The sequence below is a fragment of the Tursiops truncatus genome, chromosome X, assembly GCF_011762595.2.
Source record: "Tursiops truncatus isolate mTurTru1 chromosome X, mTurTru1.mat.Y, whole genome shotgun sequence".
Lineage (NCBI taxonomy): Eukaryota > Metazoa > Chordata > Mammalia > Artiodactyla > Delphinidae > Tursiops > Tursiops truncatus.
This window is the reverse complement of record NC_047055.1, coordinates 121,118,674-121,139,542: the sequence shown is the minus strand read 5'-3', so window position 1 is coordinate 121,139,542 and position 20,869 is coordinate 121,118,674. Positions and strand designations below refer to the sequence as shown.

Sequence of the window (20,869 nt, the reverse complement as noted above, 5' to 3'; positions counted from 1 at the left end):
CGGCCCCCATACGCTCATCCTACCATTTACCCAATAAATATTTGTAGAGCATCTGGTATGTGCCGAGTACAGCGCTAGATGGGGAACAAAGACATGCCCCCGAGCTTCAGATCTATGTCTTCACAACCTTACTTTTCATTAGATAACTGGCTGTATCTGTCAACCCTTACATAGCGTACTGCCAACACACTGTGTGTACTTTCCAGAGTTTTCGTCTTTTATATAAAAATGATGTAATTTCTTAAGGTGCTCAAAATAAAACTTGGCCTTCAACTTGCCAAAGAGCTGAAGAAACCTCCTGATACCTCACACACTCTTCTTTTCCTACTCATCAGCCCCCTATTTTCTTCTCTTCCATCTTAGGACTCCTTTATTTGATTAATATTTTCACTCCTGTTATACACATCAACACGATATTGCAAACGTCCGTGGAGTATCAGACAAGCAAAGGAATAAAATTCAAACCTTGCCCATTACTGATTTTTTTCTTAGTACCTAAATGCCGGCCATCATGTTATTGCTAGCTCACTAGTAAAGACTCAGAATTTCCATTCCAGAAGTAAGCTAGGCAAAGTCCCTATAATCCAGACAGCGAGAAGTGAAAATACTGGTCTTAAGGTCACTGGGTATTGGAAGCCAAATGGTACCTCTTTCCTCCAATCAGGTGAGTCTTTCCCACGGGCAGATCATTTAACTGTCGGACATTTGTACTTATGAACATTGCTTGATCCTGAAGGATACAGTCCAAATCAAACACATCTGGGCATATTTAACCTGGAAAAATGCCCCCAGAAGGTCTTGTTAGCTTTGTCTTTGAAGTGCTGTCAGAGAACAGAGTAACTGCATGTGTTCTGTGCTGTGCAGAAGGGCCAAATGTGTGTAAAAGCAATCAGGAGACACACACAGATTTCACCTATGGACAAACTGTACCTGCAAATGCTGTCCCAAATTGGAATGGACCTCGGCAGAACCCCCTGCCGTGTAAGCATTCCTGGGGCCCTTAGATGCTGGTGATATTACAGGAATTCAAACTGCATAAGGTTTGAAGCGGTGGACCAGACCTTTCACTCGCACGGATGTAGATTCTCTGGCGAGGCTGTGATCAGGAACGCACGCAGAGAGATTTTTAGCTTAAAGCAGCTATGATGGTTCAACCCCAAAGATCGGGCTATGTTTTCGAAAGTGAAAATGATGAGGTCTCAATGTCAATGGTAACATAATCTTTAAACGATTTATGCAGCAATTTAGCAAACGAAAAGGAGAGCGTTAGTTAACATTTATAGGTAAGTGTTGGAGATCTTTAACCTGTCCAGATAGTGAGTATTATATTCTTTCTTAAGTAAATATCATACGATATCACTTATGTGTGGAATCTAAAAAAATGATACAAATGAACTTATTTACAAAACAGAAACAGACTCACAGACTTAGAAAACAGACTTATGGTTACTAAAGGGGAAAGGTGAGGGAGGGATAAATTAGGAGTTTGGGATGAACATACACACACACTCCTATATATAAAATAGAATATCAACAAGGACCTACTCTATAGCACAGGGAACTCTACTAAATACTCTGAAATAACCTATATGGGAAAAGAATCTGAAAAAGAATAGGTATATGTATAACTAAATCACTTTGCTGTACACCTGAAATTAACACAACATTGCAAATCAACTATACTCCAACATAAAATAAAAAATTTAAAACAAAACAGAACAAAAAACAAACAAACAGAAAAGATATTTGGGCAAAGGCCAAAACTAGTCTTTGGGAATTAAAAAGAAAAAATATATTCATATATATAAATATGAATGATAAATGCTTACCCTTTATACAGAGATTCTTAAAATGATCATTAGACAAGAGCTCCATGAGAAAACTTGAAATTTAAAAACATAAGGCAGTATGTATTTTTAACAAGAAAATTCGGAACCATAGGGAAGAATCTACCTTGATATTAATCATGAAGAACACAAAAATTTTAAATCTGGTGGCACGCCATTGCCTTAGGCTGGAACTAATCCCAAGTATTCTTCATTTCTTGATATTACATTTTCTACCCTTGGTTCAAAATTAAAAACCTCGAAACTCTTGTACACTAGTACAATAAAATGCTTTTAGAAGGCTTTGTTATCAGGGAAAAAAATGAATTGCTTCTGCTATATACAAGTTTAACACTGACAATTTTTTTCTTATATTAAATATTACTTTCTTATCCTGTTATAACTTGAGGGGCTCCAATGAGATTTAGTACCAGCTAGAGTATTTGAAAATCCCCACAGCTTCAGTGATGATGTTCCATTATATGGATGGGCCATTTTATCCCAAACAACCAGTAAGTTCCATTAAAAAAATTCTTTTTCCATTCATTAATTCAGTAATCTATCCATTCAACAGGTAGATAATAATAAGCTTTGTGCTAGGCATTGGGGAAAATTCCATTGTACAGGTTCTAAGAGGTGTTTTAGGGGCTTCCCTGGTGGCGCAGTAGTGAAGAATCCGCCTGCCGATGCAGGGGACACGGGTTCGAGCCCTGGTCTGGGAAGGTCCCACATGCCGCGGAGCAACTAAGCCCGTGCACCACAACTACTGAGCCTCAGCTCTAGAGCCCGCGAGCCACAACTACTGAGCCCGTGCGCCACAACTAGTGAAGCCCGCGCGCCTAGAGCCCGTGCTCCGCAACAAGAGAGGCCACCGCAATGAGAAGCCCACGCACCGCAACGAAGATTAGCCCCCGCTCGCCGCAACTAGAGAAAGCCCGTGTGCAGCAACGAAGACCCAATGTGGCCAAAAATAAATGAAATAAAATAAATAAATTTTTTTAAAAAGAGGTGTTTACAAGAAATGCCAAAAATTAAAGGCTTTGTTTTTTCTTTCCCGACATTTTATGGATTTGAGTGAATGTTCAGCTGCTGTGATAACCTCAGCAAATCGATCACGATTTGTAAGAAGATACTATACCCCTAAAAGGTCACCTTACACATGCCTTGTATATAAAGGAAGAAGGGAAGGCAAACAAGACCACGATTGGGGACCAAGGTCACATTATTAGGTTTATCCCACGACACTGCACCTTTAAAATAGAGCTTGTCAAGCAATAATGGAAATTAGATGTTATTTTGGATCCAGCAACCCTTTGCTACATAACTCCAAAAATGAATGAACCTCTTGCTCTGCTCATAAGGATTGCATGGGAGACGGAAGCGTGCGTAAAGTCACCATAACATAGATCTTAAATGAACTTAAATGAAGGATGCCTGAAGTTATAATGTTGTAACTTCACTGAGGCTTTCTGAAAGAATACTACATGAAGAAAACTGGTATCATTTCCTACAAGAAGGGCGATTTTAGCCTATATAGTAATTTGTATTCTCACTTTAGAAGTAAAAAGTCCTCTATATAATCCTATAAACAAAGGAGGATCATTTTCTTGGCTCATATGGATATAATATTTCTTCCTCTAAAGTCTTCTCTCAACATAATCTACAAAGCCCTTTGGGCACTTTTTTTTTTTTTTTTGCGATACGCGGGCCTCTCACTGTTGTGGCCTCTCCCGTTGCGGAGCACAGGCTCCGGACGCGCAGGCTCAGCGGCCATGGCTCACGGGCCCAGCAGCTCCGCGGCATGTGGGATCCTCCCGGACCGGGGCACGAACCCGTGTCCCCTGCATCGGCAGGCGGACTCTCAACCACTGCGCCACCAGGGAAGCCCTATAAAGATATTTTATCGGGACTTCCCTGGTGGCCCAGTGGATAGGACCCTGCGCTCCCAATGCAGGGGGCCCAGGTTCGATCCCTGGTCAGGGAACTAGATCCCGCATGCATGTCGCAACTAAAAGTTCGCATGCCACAACTAAGGAGCCGGTGAGCCACAACTAAGGAGCCTGCCTGCCACAACTAAGGAGTCCACCTGCTGCAACTAAGACCTGGCACAACCAAATAAATAAAATTTTTTTAAAAAAAGATATTTTATTATCTATCCGATTTTATATCTGTTAAGATAATCATGATATCCAGTGTAAGTGATAAAACATCAATACAAAGTAAAACAAAACCCCACTTGCGTGAAGTCTTATTTTAATGTTGTGTGTTCAATTTGTATTTTAAAAAGTATTGAGTATAAGCTATTTAAGAAACAAGGGCTGTTATCTTTCTCCATTAACCACTAAGCTTCAGCCATAATGTGGAAAAACAAATTTGAAGAGATTAGTAGTTATCACCAGTGCCCAGATGGGCACCCAAACCTGGGATACAGGCCCATTTGGGTGTGAGAATTTTACCTGGGAGATACGAACACACCTACATTGGATTATGAAGCATTTCTTCACCTTTTAAAAACCAATACAAATGAGATACCACTATACACCTGCTAGAATGGCTAAAATAAAAATAGGGTCAACAACTAAAGCTGGAGAGGATGCAGAAAACCTGGATCACTGATACTGTGCTGGTAGGTATGTACAAAACGAAATATGTATTTACCACGTGACCCAGCAATTACACTCTACGGTCACTTATTCCAAAGAAATGGAAATTTATGGTAACACAAAATTCTATACACAAATGCTCATAGCAGTTTTATCTGTAACAGCCCCAAACTAGAAACAACCCAAATATCCTTCAACAGGGTGAATGGTTCAACTGTGGTACATCCATACCGTGGAATACTACTCAGTAATGAAAAGGATCAAACTACTGATAGATACAACAACTTGGATGAACCTCCAGAGAAAGATGCTGAGTGGGGAAAAAAAGCCAATCTTATATATGATTACATTTATATAATATTCTTGAAGGGTCGAAGTTACAGAGATGGAGATCAGATTATTGGTTGCCAGGGGTTAAAGATGAGGGATGGGGTGGGTGAAGAGTGCATAGCACCGCCTTGTACACTGTTTTGCAATTTCCTATGGCTCTAGAATTATTTTAAAATAGGAAAAAAAAACCTTAAACCATATTCTTATATCAGCAGAGCCCTGGGAAACAGAAGCATCCAGATAGCCACGTTCACAGTTGTAGGGTTGGTCAGTTTTATGGTCTCAGCTCTCAGTCGTGGCAATTCTAGGCACCATGCCCTGTAAACTGCATTCTTTTCCATTTCTACCTTGTGAAGTATTTACTGTTCTGCTTAGTATTTCATTTTTGCTTTAAGGACATAAATACACAAACATGAGTATAAATGTCATTTCGTTTCTGAGATAGTTTTGAATATAAGGTACGTAATAGACACAAGATTGTAACCATTCTAAAGAATAAAATGAAGAGGAAAAGCATTCTTCAATGATGCTATGTGACAAAGACTTTCCTTGACCAAACTTTCGTCAGGCTCCTCTGAGCTCTCCTCTTGACTAGGCCTCAACCTTGGCCTCTGTCCTGGCTGTGTCTGCACAGCCCAACGTTAGCAAGAATCCTGTGCTAAGTCAGTGTAGAGGTAATCCTCCACCCTTGATACCTGAACACTGCGGCCTGTCTGCAGTAATAATCCTGTTAGGTTGGTTTAGCAAGAGTCCCCCTACCCTTGATGTCTCCTCTTAGTTATTTTCCATCCACTGATCCCCTCGCTCTGCTCCTCGGCTATAACTTCCCAGCTGTGTCTGTTGTATTCAGAGTTGAGTCCAACCTCCCTCCCCTACGGCCACTGCAATAGTCCTGAATAAAGTCTTCCTTACTGTTTTAACAAGTGTCAGAATCATTTTCTTGGGCTTCCCTGGTGACGCAGTGGTTAAGAATCCGCCTGCCGATGCAGGGGACACGGGTTCGAGCTCTGGTCCAGGAAGATCCCACGTGCGGTGGAGCAACTAAGCCCGTGTGCCACAACTACTGGGCCTGCACTCTAGAGCCCACAAGCCACAACTACTGAGCCCACGTGCCACAGCTGCTGAAACCCACGCGCCTAGAGCCCATGCTCCGCAACGAGAGAAGCCACCGCAATGAGAAGCCCACGCGCCGCAAGCAAGAGTAGCCCCCGCTCGCCGCAACTAGAGAAAAGCCCGCACACAGCAGCGAAGACCCAACGTGGCCCAAAATAAAAGAAATTAAAGAAATTTTTAAAAAAAATGAAAGAGCGTACGTAAACATATTTTAAAGAAAAAAGAATAATTTTAACATATGAAAACTAATGATGATCGATCATGCTCATCAATGAGATTTGGTACTATTTTAGCATATTAGGAGAATTTGTCCTACAAAGGTATATTTTTCAGCAACAAATTAGTTTCCTCACACATTACAGGGATATTTTTATATATACATGCACACACACAGATATTTGCCTGAAGAGATAGATGCCTTTAGGGTATGACATCCATATAATACGTTACTCCACTGTGTGTACATGTGTCCACACATGCATGCCTCTGGGTGGGTAGGGATGTATTCGTTCCAAGGCTAACAGGTGGAAATATCCGTAAAACCAAGACTTCTCTGAAACCTTTAGTTTGTTTCCACCAAAAGAGAAGGTAATCTAACATTTCTTAAATGCCTGATACGTAACCAATACTCTAAGTGCTTTATACTTCATTTTTTATATATCATTCTTCATTTAGTTATTACATAAACCCTACGAGTTGGTAATAGCATTTCCATTCTATAGGTAAGGAAACTTGGGAGGCTTAAGGAATCAACCCAAGGTCACAGCGCTAGGAAGTGGCACATTAGGGGCCTCACTGGAGGATCTCTGATACTGTGCTTCCAAATCTACTGCCTGGAGTGATTCTCTCAACAACTGTATCCCTGTCAAAATGTCAAACACCACTGTACTAGACCTGGCATTTTCTTTTTTTCTTTTGTTTTAAAGAAAGATCCCTTTCTTCCAAGGAAATCTTAACGAGAAGCCCAACATTTTGGAAGAGCAGAAAAGCAGAACACATCCAAGCTCTTCTTGCTGGAAAGGCAGGGAACTAGAGGATGGTCCTTACTCTTGCACGTCTTCCCTCTTCCTGTGTCTGGGCAGCATCGTTCTCCTCCTGCCCTGGGCAGCTCTGCAGAAGTCTTAGGGCTCTGAGAAGCAAAGGTCAAGATACTTCACCGGACTACCACTGGGAGGGAACTCTCCAGGGATGCCTTGCACTTTGCACACCTTAGGAGCAGAGGCACTGACGGCCCTTGTTCCTCATGATCTTTTCAAAGCCTTTTATCTAGCAAACAACCTTGGGAGGTAGAGATAATGTCTCCCTCCAGAGCAATGGGCAGGTGTGTGCTTACTAGCAATGACAAGAGATTCAGAGTCTCCCAGCTCAGGATCCACACCCGGGAGGCAATTCTCCCGCCCGCACAACATCTACCTGGGGTCCTCTGTGTTGTCCTGGGGGAACCTGGGAGGCAAGGAGAACGAATGTGAACATGAAGCTCATGCCACTTGCAGTGCCATGAGTAATACAGTCCTCTGTCTCTGACCCAGGAGTCTCAGGTCTTCCGCCAGCATCCAAGCAACGGTGGCAGGCTAAGGTGCTGGTGTGCAAGTGCGATGAAGTCTCAGACACTTCACAGTTCTTGACAACCACCATTTTCTAACTTAGTCAACACACACTTATATAGTACTTACTCCGTACCAGGTGCTATTCTAAGTGGTAGACGAACAGTAACTCACTTAATCTTTATAACAACCTTAGAGTATAGGTACTACGATTATTATTTGCATTTTATTTCCATTTTACAGGGGAGGTAACTGTAATCACACACGATTGAGTAGTTGGATCGTTTCCATAAAACGATAAGGATTTGCTGTGCATATTTATAAGCACTAAATGATCTTCCTTTTTTTTTTTTTATTTTAGCAGTACACGGGCCTCCCACTGTTGTGGCCTCTCCCGTTGCGGAGCACAGGCTCCGGACGCGCAGGCTCAGCGGCCGTGGCTCACGGGCCCAGCCGCTCCGCGGCATGTGGGATCCTCCCGGACCGGGGCACGAACCCGTGTCCCCTGCATCGGCAGGCGGACTCTCGACCACTGCGCCACCAGGGAAGCCCTGATCTTCCTTATTAAATGAAAAAACATACACTGAAACCTCAGACCAATGCAACCGTTCTCCTCTTGTTGGTCTTGAACATAAAGCTCCAGTCTTCAATAAGGGTGACGGAGAACCACTACACTGTGCAGAAATATGAAAATCATTTTATCAATGATGCATCTTGACATTTGGCAATCTGGGAGGAAAAGTGGAAACTATTTCCTTAAAGACTTTCCAGGACCTTGAGTATTTCAAGTGGAAGCTCTTACTTCCTTGGAAAATGGTCACAATTCCAACAAACTGAATACTAACAACATCAGCATCCTCCCCAAATTAGACCCTCGATAGCGAGCTTTCAACACTTTGGAGGTTATCTTTACTTTATAAAGCTCAGCCTCTTGACGTGCACTGGCTAGCGAGTAGAAGAGAAAGTGATCAACAGGCTTAGAAATCCAGACTCTCACGTGAACGTATGCCGTGAACCAGCCCCACTTCCATTCATATAAAATCTTTAGAATTAGCACATTACTACAAGAGCCCCTTTTGGATTATTTCGAACATACTTGGGGAAAGGCAACAAGCTGTATCTCTTTGGTGAATGATTAGAAAGGTAGGTAGACTGAAAAATGAATGTCAAGAACAATCGGAAATGGAAGATGTAAACAGACATTGCACAAGAAATGCAAATGGCCCTTAATATACTCAAAGTTGCTCAACATCGCTCACAAGAGAAATGTACACAGCGATACCTCTTTTCATGGATCAAGTAGACAAAGATGTACACGGTGGACAATGCCCTGTCTTGGGGAGGCTCTGAGGAAGCACTCCCACACCCTGGGTAGGCAAATTTAGTTATTCGTCAAAATTAGAAACTGCAATACACCCTTTCGCCCAGCAATCTCACTCCTGGGGATTTACAATTCAGACACACATCCTCCACACAAACTGGCGAATGCACAAGCCTTTTCTATGTACATTGTTTTAATGGCAAAAGATTGGACACAACCAATGCGACCAGTACGGAAAGGATCAAGTAAATTATGGTACATTGTCACTACGGAATGCTATGCAGTTGTTGGAAAAAAAAGAAAAAAGAAAGGACGGAGGGAAGCTCTTTGTGCACTGTTATGAAAAGATCTCCAGGAAAAATTGTAATGTGAAAAAAAAAAGGTTGCAAATAGGGTATACGGAACGCCACTATTTACGTAAAATGAGAGAAATATATTTGTATCTGCCTATGACAATCAGAAAAAATTGCCGGGAGTCTGCCATCAACACCTAGAAATAAATATCATCATAGGAGCCACAGAGTATATTTCACCACTTCCGGTAGCTTAGAAGTGACAGTGTTTGTATACCAATTAGGGATTCCAGAAATCTTCTGAAGAAGTTGTTCTTCAAGATGCTAGTATTCAAATTAGCATAAGGATCAGACATGGAAAACAATCCTCTGAGTTGACTGTTTCAATCAACTTTTGAAGCCCCCTGGGATCAAAGTTAGGGCTTGTGTCTATCCCAATTACTTTCACACTGTTTCTTTAAATGATCCACAGCTAATCAGCAATTTACCTGGTTAAAATTCAGTTTGGGAGTGCTTTGAAGGGGACGCTCCCTTCTTAGGTTTTCTGCCTGCAGACACAGGATTTGCAAAGGAGCTAACAACAAAGGGATTTAATCAGAAAACAAGAGCAAACGGTTGATTTTTGAAGAGGAACCACGAATACATATTCTTGTGGGCTCTTGCCTGATTACATCTGTTAATAAGGAATGCCAAAACGTGTGCACCAAAAACCCTTCAAGGTCTTTTGGTAGCAAATTATACTTGTAAATTTGATGTCAGATGATCACTGGAAGAACTCACACTCTTTGAAGATTTGAATTCATAAACGTAGGAAAGAAATAAACGTTTTTTTCCTCTAGTGATAGAAAGTATTAAACGGCAGGAAAAAAATGTGCTTGAAATCAACTGAGGAAATAATTCATTTTGAAAATTATTCAATAAAAATGGTAAATAGGAAAAATATGTTGGGCCAGTTTTGACTGGATGAATAAACCGGAAATATGCAATGGGCAAACTTAAGGATGATGGGCTGAGAAGTATCCCATCAACCTCCCCGTCTTATTTAATTTTTTTGTTATTCAACTATGCCACAGTAATTTGTTCCATCCCCATAAGACAAAGAAAGGAACACTACTTCAGACCAGCAGAAAACTGGCCAGCCTCTCGGAGCCTTCAAGAGGGCAGTGGCTCCGGATCAAGGAGAAATGAATGTCTTTGAAGACTGCATCTTAGATTGTTTTGTTAATACATAGAATCCTCTCTCTTTAGCATGCAGAAGACTCATTTCAAAAGGAAAAGGCAAGTCCGTGAGGATTACTTTGGCTTCCTGGAGGTCAGAACTGAATACACAAAATGAATAAAATGACGCTGAAATAAACAAGAATGTGAAATTGCTCATCCACAGGAATGATGTAACGAATCCTGACATAATTTCCAAGCAGAGAAGCAAAACTAGGTCAAAGCACGTTGGCCTAACATAATAAGCATTTTTGCTCCCAGAATTTTACCATGTAGGTTGTGTCTGTAGGCATTAATGTCTTCTGTTATCAATGTTCGGGGCTGTCACAAACTATTCATATCTTATCACTCTTTGTTAGCTAAACCAAAACAATGTAGTTTACATGTGAACTATTCAATTCTGACAGCTGAAATGTCAGAGAGGGGAAATGTTAAAAATATTCAGAAAGTGTCTCCTCCAGGCTAAGAAGCATTAAGCAATAAATATTCATTATTTAATAGTCTCCTATTGTGTTTTTCTCTACACAGAAAGCCATACCTCTCTCAATCAATTATTATGACTTTGTTTCCTTCTTTCACTCACAGTCATATGAAAAGGGCAGCCGCGTCAATATCTCCTTAGAAATCCACTTTGAACACTGACCAAGGAAAAAAACGGGGCACTCACTGGAGAGCCAATTTTTCTATTCTGCTTTCCCCATAGGTTGACTGAAATAACTCCCACTTTCTTCTCCCTTCTATTTGTTCCAGTTCACTTTTCTGCACTATCTCCACCAAGCCCAGTTGACTAATTCATAGAAAAAAGGCCTCATCTCACTCCTTAAACTTTCTTCTGTGTAAACATAATGCTCCTAGTTTTTACTCGACAAAGTAGCACAAAAGCAAGTATAAGACTAGTTGGTTTTTTTCCTAAAAGTGATACAGTCTTTCCTGATTCTTGATTCATTCTAAACCATCAACCTATTTGAAAACTGTGCTGGGATTTACCAGCACATTAAATTAGTATGTTACCCCCAAACATCCAAATTACGCCTTACTAGAAGGCACGCGGTACAGTCAAAAGAGAATAAGATAAGGAATCTAGAAGACGACCCAGGTTCTAAATGTAAACTTTGCTCCCTGATGCAAGGTAAAGCATTCCCCTGTGCGAACATTTTCAAGCCACGAACGCTCAACTTTTAACCAGAACTTTCTGTCTGAATGCCTGATGCATCTCCTATAGGAGACACTCTTGATTCTGTGTAGATTTCTAATATTTGGTGATGCCTTCCGATTACATTTCGCTTTATCTGGCCACCCATGTAGTTACTGGTAACTCAGCAGGGCACTCAACGAATTCCAGTTGTCCACAAACAGCTCCTTTGCTCTTAATTGCTTAGGGAAGTTCACTTCAAAATACATGCAACTGAAGCCACACTTCACAACTGGACATATAACAAATAAGACAGTCTACCTCGTGGACCCTTTGAAAATGTATTAGTCCTGGTGTCTCCATAAACCACTCAGTGTCTCCGAAACTTCTACTCCATCATTTTAACCGTAACTCTCAGATGCTCGGTCACACCCAGAAGCAGTGAGAATGCTTTGTCCAGCACGTGACTTGATTTTCACTGCAGAAAATGTGGCCGCCATCTGCATGGGGCAGAGCGTAAGACTTCAGTGTCCTTCCAGAAACAGACGCTCAGTTGCTGAGTGACCTTGGGCACGCCACTCATCTGGCAAAATAAACCCACTGCACATGGACCAAAGGCTAAAACATCAGGTTGGGCTCAGTGAGAAGCAGCAGCAGATTCATCTCTGTTTTTAGGCTTTGAGCTGTTGGACAGCATGTCCCATTTCTTAACCATTTCTGTAGTCCCATCAAGGAGTGTATAAGACAAGCTGCCTACCGAGCTCTGGGTTGTGGCCTCACCCAGAACACAACCGAAAGGACTAGATGGCTAAGCAACCTCAGTCTAATTTTTCTCTAATGTCAATCTATTCAGTCCTTTGCTCTTTCCCCAACCTTTCTCATGCCCTCTCTTCCTCATACCCCTCTGATCTGAAAGGGCGTTTTCCATTCTCTTTCCTGCCAAAATTCATCCAGCATGCACCTGAAAAATATTTGATTCTTCTTTCATTTTATTTTTTATTTATTTTTCATTGCAGGATAGTTGATTTACAAAGTTGTGTTAGTTTCAGCTGTACAGCAAAGTGATTGTTATACATATACACATATCTCTATTGTTTTCAGATTCTTTTCCCTTATAGGTTATTACAAAATATTGAGTATAGTTTCCTGTACTATACAGTAGGTCCTTGTTGGTTATCTATTTTATATATACTAGTATGTATATGTTAATCCCAAACTCCTAATTTATTCCTCTCCCCCGCTTCCCCTTTGATAACTATAAGTTTGTTTTCTATGTGTGTGGGTCTGTTTTGTATATAATTTCATTTGTATCACTTTTTTTAGATCCCCCATATAAGTGGTATATGATATTTGTCTTTGTCTGACTTACTTCACTTAGTGTGATAATCTCTAGGTCCATCAATGTTGCTGCAAATGGCAAAATATATTTATTGATTCTGATTGGGTGTCAAGGCACTGCGCTTGGACTTGAGGTTTTCAAGGTAATTAAGACGTAACTCTTGCTCTTGAGTAACTCAGTCCCGAGACAGGCAGACAAACGAGTAACTGGAAATATATACACCGTTTAGGATACTTCTGTGGATAAGACGAAGTTCCAGCTATATCCTTTCCATTTACTGTGATCCAAACAGACAGTGCTCAGTGTACAAAGACTGTACTTACAAACAACCCAAACCCACAAATGCCACCAACTGCCCTCACTTGGTCCCCTGTGGTTCCCTGGCTGTCATTCACAAAGACCCCAGGGAGTCCAGAAGTTCCGTCAGGATGCTGAGAAAAGAACAAGTGAAGAGGTTCAACCCACTGGCAGACACACCAGCAAGTCCTGTCTGCCAAAGGCACAACCCTGCCCACAAATATTGTCCCTGAAAGAGCATTCGTGATTTCTGCAGCTCCAGGCTCTAGAGGCTGCTATTTCCCCAATTAAAGGTTCATCCTGAGGGTTTAAGGGCTGAGTCAAGAGTTTTAGCGCATTCATATTGTTCCTCTCCCAACATCGGGTTGAGACTATTGTCTAGAAGAAACAGGAGTGGGGTCTGGAGGTGGGAGAGGGGAGGGTGGGAAGATGGGAAATTATGGGAACTCAATTCACTGTGTATTAGGATAGGCCTGGGAGAGGCATCCCAGTGGGACCCAGAAGATACTAGAAGGGTGGAGAAAGGTGAAAACTAGCGCAAACCTTTCCTATTTCAGATTTGCAAGACTGGCCTGTTACCAAGAGTTTGGCAACCCCTTCTCCTTCTATGTTCCGTCCTGTATCACATGGAAGCATGTCCTCAAAATGCAGAACTTAATCAGATTGGTTATTTTTTAAAATAGTGTTTTAGTCTCAATCATTGCACCATTTCTCACTGGAAAATGTTCTGGGTTTCAAACAACAAACTCAGAGCACAAGCATTCCTAGATTGGGGACTGCCTATGAGTTTTTTTTTTCCTATTGAGAAAAATTAATTGACTATTTACTAATTATGGTAAATTTATTTAAACTAGGAATTCATAAATTCCTACAAATGGATATGTGGGTAAAAATTAACTAGATTTCACAATTACAAATCATTTCTCAAGTCTCAGTTCAGGAAAGTTTTGGCTACCATCAATTTATTAAGCGGATTCTTATCCATATAAATATAGCTGCAGGGACTGTATCAAAATCATGTTTGCAGCCCCAAAGTGGCCTGACATATAATAATCATTTAGAGTAGTTTTACTGAATTAACCAAGGAATATACTCACTCTGTAAGTAGTCAGTAAATGTCCTTGAATGATATAAGAAATGAAGGAGCGCCTTTGTATTACTTCTCCTTTTTGACTATTTCATCATAAATATTTGACTGTATATAAAAATCTACTACCAATGATCAGCATCTCTTCCTTTTTTTTTTTTTGGTTGCCGTTTTTACTTAGAATTCTCTTTTATAGCACAAGGCACGTAAATTCTTAGAGTTTTGTTTTGTTTTGTTTTGCTTTAAAGGAAAGTCTCTTCTAAGCATTTTTTTCGGTGCCTCAATTTTCTCACCTCCTTAACACCACGTGACCTTCTGTAGGCCGTTAACTATTCTGCTCTGTGTCAATGGACTGTCTTCCTCTGGCGGGAAAAAAGATCTTGTGGATCTGGAAGGCTCCCTAATATTTTGTCCTTTCATTTAAAGGAATTTCTAGAGCCTGCCAGTTCATAAAACTAGGCAAACAATCTTCTACAACAGAACCCCTGAGATGCGTTCCATGTGAAATAAAAGGACTTAATAATGAGGCAGAAAGCATCGTGTTGATAAACTGTCCCATATCTTAATGGAGATTAGATTCCTGTTTGACCTGGCTTTGGAGCCCTTTCTTTAATCTCAGTGTATTTGATATTCTCTTCCTTGAATGAACTCCGTTTCACTGTGGCTTTGGTCACAAGATTAAAGAATCGCTAGCTAATTGTTCCAAATAAGCAAAGCAATTCTGTCTGATTCTGATCCCGGCTCCCAGCAGAGGCGTCCACCGCCTGGCCTTCCGTCATAGACACTTCAAGCCTGACCTCTGCAGGTGGATAATTGAAATGCACACTGCCCAATCAGATCTGGGTATTTCGTTTTAAAATCCCACCAAGTTCTGAAAACACAAACATTCATATGTGCAACGGGGAAACTGATATATGTTGGACTTCCCTTTTGTCTTGTAAGTGGCTTTTTGAAAGTAGCAACCTCTTGATTGAAAAGCATTTAAGTTACATCTGCAACATACGCTGGTCGTGGTTAGCCATTAATTCTTTTTGCCTATTGAGAAAAATCCAAATGATTTGGATGAACTATGATCCTCAAATCATGCAGGCTTAAAAGTGCCCTGATCAGCCCCACCTTTTTCTAATCAAACAAATTACTCTTTGTTCAGTGACCAAATCCCCCTCTTTCACCAACGCACAGCCCAGGTTGCCATAGTTACCTTGGATGTCTATTTACTACACGGGATCAAAGCCAGGAGACATAAACATACACACGTAGCCTTAAAACTTGCTGGAATGTCTGAGGATAACATGCAACTACCAATTAAAGGATTTGCTCGCGGCCTACGCGGTCCCCAGCCAAGCAAACTACGAGTACACGTCATAAGGAATGGCAAGGAAAAGCCAACTTGAAAACACGATTTCAACACGACCAATAAAGATCTTTAATCTGACAGTAAGTCACGATTATAACATTCCCTGCCAAGGAGAGACAGCAGGGAAGAAATGAAAATTCTAATGTGCGTTGAAGATACTGGACCTCCAAACCACGTGCAAAAACTTAAACCCTGTGCTACGCAGCAGCTTCCCACTAACCGTCCATTTTACATTTGGTAGTGTATGTACGTCAATGCTACTCTCTCAGGTTGTCCCAACTTCCCCTTCCCCCGCTGTGTCCTCAAGTCCGTCCTCTACATGTGCGTCTTTATTCCTGCCCTGCCGTTAGGTTCATCAGTACCGGTTTTTTTAGATTCCATATGTGCGTTAGCACACGGTATTTGTTTTTCTCTTTCTGACATCAGCTTGTTGCTTTATGATGACGTAGAGGGGTGGGATAGGGAGGGTGGGAGGGAGGCTCAAGAGGGAGGGGACATGGGGACACCCGTATGCATATAGCTGATTCGCTTTGTTGTACAGCGGAAACACTATATTGTAAAGCAATTATACTCCAATAAAGATATAAAAAATACAACCAAACCAAACCAAAAAAACTTAAATAAAACCCTGCAATGTCTGGTGAAATGTCCGGTTAGTTTCAGTATCTTTCTAGTTGGTGTCATAAAGGCTGCCTCATCTCAGTGTTGGGACAAATGAGAACAGAAATGCCTTTTACACTTTTACACGCTTGACTTTCAAATGAAGGAAAACATAAAACATACTTGGAACACCATATGCTGGTTACAGAATAAGAAAGGGGAAGCTGTAAGAGAGTTCCCTTTTAATCCCTAGATTCACTGTTGATTCTGAGCCTGTACAGGATCTGGGTGGGTAGTATTCATCTCAGACTTGTACCTAATTTGCTGTCTATCTCTATACTTCAACTTTCTCCGCCTTCACCTCACCAGTTGTTCAATGAGGATCAAAATGCCACCTCATTCTCTCCTGGGGATGTGGCAGAGAATAAATAGATCATGTTCGTAAAGGACTTTCTAATCCTCAAAGGAAAGATTAATACAAAGACATTCATTATTAAACCAGATGTCCTTGGGCATTTTAATTCCAATCTGAAGAATGCAAAACGGGCGAAATCAAACTGAGTCACAGCTTCCTCGTAACAGCAACATCCTAGCCTTGGAAGAATTTAGCAGCTGCTTAAAGCGCTGGCTCACCGCCTTCTCCTTTCCCTTCGCGCTATAAGGCGACTGCAAGGATGTTTCAGTCCATCAGAAATAGAGTGAGTACCCTCTTCTCTTGGAGTGTTTTTTAAAATCATCAGGATGTTAAAAGCACAAACTATATCTGGTAGGCAATTTTGTCTGAAGAACCTGATTTTTTTTTTTCCCGGCGAGAGAAAGAATTATTCGTTCTTATTTGTAGGGACAATGGGTGGTGTGCTATTTCAGGATATTTGCAGTTGTGGGAATGCCACAGGCAAACCTGTTGTTTTTGGCTGGGCTGCTAGAACAGGTGGCCATGCCTTTCCTTTCCCTGGGAACACAGCAAATTCCTTCTCAAGGAAGTTTCAGAACTTTCCCACTTATGATCAGAAGGCAGAGAAAGGTTGGCACACGCTTTAAAATTACTTCCTGATAAAGGCAAATAGGGTTCACCCTTTTCTTTTGGCCTAACTCAGCGTGACCTTAGGAACACTCAAAGAATACCATCCCTCTGCACCTAGCAGAAGGCAAAACCCCTCTGAACCTCATCGCCAGCCAGGCAGCTTTCTAATTCTGCAGGCCACTTCTGGCTACCCGCTGTGGCTAGTCAGGGGCGGGGGTCTCTCGGCTGCCACGCCATTGTTCAGCATTTGTGCAGCCCTAGGGACGGATCACTCCTCAGCGAAGAGATTGGATTTCACTGCTGAGCTGATGACACATGGACCTGTTTGATAGTTAACCCTGCAAATCCAGCTGGGGCTGCCGGGCTGAGATGACAAATTGGCTGGTGGGTGCAATTCACCCCACCTGGATGCAAGTTTTCCCCCAAGAGAAACTCAAATCAGGTTAGGATTAATCCAAGTCAATAACTCCACCATCTCCTTCCCCTCCACATTCTTGTTCTGGCTGTTGCGGAACAACGTGTCAGATTCCTGAAACGCTGGACTGCCCAGATTCTTTGGATGGGCCATGACTCTTCCCCCCTCCTTTTTTTCCCACCTCCCATCCCACCCCTAGCCCACCCTCTTTTCAAGGACTGCACAGGCCAAAAACTTACTGGACATACAGAGTTGTGGGATGAAAAGCTGCTGGGAGTTCCCTGGTAGCGCAGGGGTTAAGAATCCGCCTGCTAATCCAAGGAACACGGGTTCGAGCCCTGGTCCAGGAAGATCCCACAAGCCGCGGAGGAACGAAGCCCGTGCGCCACAACTACTGAGCCTCAGCTCTAGAGCCCGCGAGCCACAACTACTGAGCCCACGCGCCACAACTACTGAAGCCCACGCGCCTAGAGCCCATGCTCCGCAACAGGAGAAGCCACCACAGTGAGAAGCCCACGCACCGCAACGAAGAGTAGCCCCCGCTCGCTGCAACTAGAGAAAGCCCGCGCGCAGCAACGAAAACCCAACACAGCCAAAAATAAATAAGTAAATAAATTTATATTAAAAAAAAAAGAAAAGCTGCCCATTCATTAAATGACTAAGGAGTTACTCCATGTGTACCCTTAAAACTTCACTACCGGGCTGAATTCCAATTCACATGAATGCCAGAAGGAGCCAGGCATGAGAAAAATCATGCCAAGCTCGGGACAGCACGCCTCTGGCATCAGGCACAGGGAGTGCCTCCATTCCAGAGGAATCGTGTGGGAACAGAGATTCTGAAAAGTGAGCTCAGACACCACCGAGAGGACAGGTGGCTCCGCGCTGGATCAAATGACTTTCTTTGTTCCAGCCAAGGACCTTTGTCAAAAATGTTTTGCGTTCCTCTTTTTCCTTTTGCTAAATCCTTTCCATTTAGGCTTCTCGCTTCTTTTCCCCATCCCATCGGATTGCTCGTAAAAAGTATGGGGTCAGACCAATAAGTTTGCAGAACCTGAAACTGATCAGGGGCCCAGTCTCCAGCAAGGCAAGAGCAATTGACTGGAAACACACACACACAGCACTTGCCGGTATAAGCGTGCTTTTCTGCGCTCACTACCACTCGCCAAGCACACTTGCTCAGCGAGCAGGTGAGGGGGCCAGAGGCAGAGGGTCTTTTCAAAACCTGCGCGTACCGTGAGGGCTCTGCTTCACCTCCCCAGGCTGCAGGAAACGGACAGAAAGTTCTAACCCCCTCGCCCCAGCCCCTAAACGCAAAGTTTGCTTCCTATGCAAATCACTTCGCCCAAATCGCACAGGGTGGCCAGCACCCAACCCACTTAGAAGAAGAAAGTGCAGAGCTTGTCTGGTGGTAATATGGATGCTAACTTTTCCCACCCACATTTACTAAGAGCTGGCAAGGGCAGTATCGCTCCTCTTGGAATTCTCTGCCCTTGTCAGCCTACTAGCATGTTTTTCCAGCCTTTCAGCCCTTTATATGAGTACTGATCTTGATACTGAAATATTGACATAAGATTCTTCTAGAACTTTGGCTGAGTTATAAATCACACCCTTTTCTTAGCTTGGTACACTCACTTTTTTCTTTTCTTACTGGCAAAGCTATAAACCTCGGCCTGGGCTGATAAGGAATTTTATCACCATGCCCCGCAGCCACAGAAGAAGCTGCTGGTTTAGAAGCCTTTTCAAAGACTCATGGAAGTCATCCCCGAGCCGTTTCTCAGCTCACTACTTTCAGGGCTGTCTTCGCACGTCCAGAAGCAATAACAGTTTCAAAACTGCTAGAACATAAAAACAAATCTGCATTTTTCTGGAAGGACTGTCTGTGCTAATTTCGGGCTGGTTCCGCCTTCTCAGCCATAAACACAGTAAGTGCTCAGGATGGGAAGCCAAAATGAGATACGAGGCCCCGTGTAATTCTTTTTCAGGATATTCAGTTGTCTTTATTCTCACCCAAAGCATAGGAGAGAGGCTCAGAGCTCGAGATAGATCCTGAACAATAACTTCCAGCCGCTGCAAACTGGAATTGATTTACATATTCTAAGAACCGCTCTTAAGCCCTTTACAATGACTGCCTGACATCACCAATTCCCATGGAGAGAGGTGGGGGGAACCTCAGGAAATCTGCTTCTTGGGTTCCTTTAGGAAAATGCAGCCCCGTCTTTCCGCCAAATGGAAGGACTCGGCCAGGCATCTGCTCATCCGGAGTCACATCCCAGGGGTCCCAAGCGGCGCCCTCCCTCTCCACCCACCCGTGCAGCCCCCCGGAGCTCACCTGCCTCATGTTTAGACTTCCATCACCCATCCGGCAGGGAGCGAGCCGCCTCGAAGCCCACGCAGCGGTCTTCCAGGGGGAAACACCAAACCCAACAGAAGCCCGCAAGACAAAAGCAACTCAGCGAGATCCCCCGGCAGCTGGGAGCACGTTTTCTTCCTCTTTTTCTTTGATCTGTTGCTACACGCACTCTGCCCAAGACAACGTCAAGTTTCTCAAGCTTTGCTTCCTAGCCTATGAAAAGTCGGGCGCAGGGAAGCGAGGACCGCCTGGCTCTTATTTCAAATCGGGTCTCAGAGACGTCGTAGGTGGCTGGCTGGGGCCCCGGAGGAGTCTCGCCAATCAGGAGGAGGGGGTGGGCCCTGGGAGCCGGAGGGGCTGTCTCCGCGAGGATTCGAGAGCTTTCAGGATTTCAAGGATTGGAGGCAGCTGGAAACAGTCTCCGAGCTGAGCTCCCGAAGTAAAAGATGCGTTCTATTCTTATCTCACAGCTCTGGGTCTGCTCAAAGCTTAACTAGCTTAAGGCCTGGCCTTTTAAGAGCTCCCTGAAAGCACGCAAGCATTTGGAAGGGGCAGAATGATTTCAGCCAGAAAAGCGCACACTCAGGGATCAGACGGATTTTCAAAAGGGTATCTTGCCCCAAACACTGGGGAGGAAACCAAATTGTTACTCAGAACACCTGAACTGAAACCAGCACTCAGGGGAGGAGGGTGTCACCCACCTCATTTCCATACAGATGAACTCTATAGCCATCTAAGAAGCACAAATCTTAATGGGAACGTGCACACAAATCTGCTGAAACACGGCAAATGAACAAGTATCTTTAACTAGTGACGGCCCGAGGCACAATTTTAAATAAAATTGTTATTAGAAAAACAGGCACTGATGTTTGGTTAAGAAGAAAAAAATTTTAAAGAAGTGTGTCTACCTTTCACTAAGGTTCACCTTACCTACAAGGTTGATCTGGTGAACTTATTAAAAGGGACGAACCGGACATCCTCTCAGCTGGATGGGAGGAGAGCTAGCTGGCTTCTTAGCAA

The 20,869-nt window shown here is 42.9% G+C and overlaps 1 protein-coding gene across 11 annotated transcripts in view; it reads right to left on the bottom strand.

Annotated features, from left to right (window-relative positions):
* Positions 1 to 20,869, bottom strand: part of MID1 (midline 1) — a 671,868-nt gene that overhangs the window by 181,599 nt on the left and 469,400 nt on the right. For 2 of the 11 annotated variants that reach the window (XM_019928550.3, XM_073798992.1), the window contains exon 1: positions 19,829 to 20,124. The exons of 5 other annotated variants lie outside the window; for them this stretch is intronic. The gene's annotated coding sequence lies outside the window, so the exon portion shown is untranslated. Of the gene's footprint in view, positions 1 to 19,828; positions 20,136 to 20,869 lie in introns of those variants that run through there. 4 more of the 11 variants (XM_019928545.3, XM_073798994.1, XM_019928551.3 and 1 more) reach the window with 3 other exon arrangements.